Below are 1,988 nucleotides of genomic sequence, written 5' to 3'. Positions count from 1 at the left end.
CGTTTTCTTAACCTGCACTAAAAAACAACCAAGTTTCTTCAAAACTTTTTTAGTTTTTAAACATACTGATGACATAGAAAACTCGTTTCTAATGCCGCAAAAATTTTGACATCTGAAAAAAACTGGTGAGGTTGGTGACCTGATACAAAGATTAACGAATCAAAACTCAGCATTGGGAAGCCAAGGTCACATAAGATATTCGTTAGCATGGTACTTCTGGCATGATCGAGGCCTTGCTTGCTTGCTTGACCTATCATCAGATAATTAAGTTGATAAGAGTTGGTAAACTAATTACATCATGGCTTAGGCAACTTGATTATCAATGTAGGACCTAGCTATACATATAGAACACCAATTTAGCTAGGACGGGGATATGAACATCAAAGACTTTTTAGCCATAGAGGCATGTCAATTAAGCAATAATAGACTAGAGAGAGTAGAGACTTATGAGAATCACATTTTGATGTCATCATACGGTTTATTTCACAGGTAATACTATGTGAAAAGTGGGAAAATTAATTTGGAAAAAGAGAGGTGGTGATGGGCGTTGCATGAAAAGAAAGAAGGTAATCAACTAATTATAAAGAGAAAGTAGAGATGGTGGAGTGAGTTCCAGATCCACCCCCCTCTTTTGTATTAGTCTTTTTCTTGTGTGCTCCTACATGGCTACCACCACCACGAAACGAAAGATGAGAACTCGCTAATTTTTAAGCTCATTCCATCTTTACCTTTTAGCCTACTTTCTGTTTTGATATGAGATCGAAATGTCATTTACCAATCGCCCATTCCTAACATCTTTATAAATGTCTGGTGTTCGATGTGCGAAGGATGCTAGAAACATCTTCGCAAAACAATATGCACCAACCTCAGCTTTGTCTTCCTTGATTTGTTTATATGGTGTGTACGTAACTTTCACACGTATTATAACATTCTTACTAGTTCTGTCCTAAACCTATTAAAATAAAGGTTTGGGGATCTAATGGAACCAAATCTTGAATTGTTGGAAGACCAGATTAAGCCAATCCTGTTCAAGGTAATCAAAGATTATAACCATATATATCCAAGGTAATATTTCATTGGAAATGACTTGATTTTACTTTTATAAGATAAACAATTCAAATCCTATAACTAATCTTCCCTAAGTCAAAATCACAATCTCTCTCAATTATGAATAAGAGACTTTTATTTTTATCAGATAAACAACTCAAATGGTACGAGGAGTCTTTTGTACGGCAAACTCACATTCTCTTCCAATTGCGAATGAGAGACTATGCTACTAAATGGTATTTGACGAATCAATTTTCAGAAAAATTAACATTCGATAATATTGTTCAATTGAAAAAAAAAATTTATTTTCTTCAATACCCTAGCAAATCCAAGAATTGCATGTTTTTAAGTTCGCACATTTCTTTTTAAACAAAGAGCCGATACTTGCTCTGAAGTCTTAATTAATTAAGGTCGCACATTAGGGTAAGGCTAGGATGTATAAGACCTTTTATCTTGTATAATGATTGACAAGCAGGAGTTGGCTATCAATGTTGACGAACTTTATTGGGAACTAGTGCTAGTACAAAGTAACAATCTTGCCGACGACTGGCATGCATAATTCAATTCAAGTCAATGAGTAAAATATCTAAAATATCCTTAATATTTTTTTGAAATTTCTGTTTTTTACAATTACTATATTAATTTTCATATATTTCTGATATTTTTTATTTAGTCTATTTTTGATCGAATATACAGCTTTTAGATAAAATTTGGAAAAATTTTCATTGATATTCGATATTATTTCGATATTCGATATTATTTCGATATATCCATCGAGATTTCTTTTTTTCGAACCATCGAAATTTCCATGATTGTCGATATTTTACTCATTGATTCAAGTTACTGATCAGTTTTGATGGCATCTTTTTTCTCATAAGCTAGATTTCTATAATAAAATCATGATGGTTATGTGGGACAATAGAGTGCGACTATTGGGACCT

Source organism: Fragaria vesca, linkage group LG5 (assembly GCF_000184155.1).
Source record: "Fragaria vesca subsp. vesca linkage group LG5, FraVesHawaii_1.0, whole genome shotgun sequence".
Classification (NCBI taxonomy): Eukaryota; Viridiplantae; Streptophyta; class Magnoliopsida; order Rosales; family Rosaceae; genus Fragaria; species Fragaria vesca.
The sequence above is the reverse complement of the archived record's forward strand: the minus strand, read 5'-3'. Positions refer to the sequence as shown.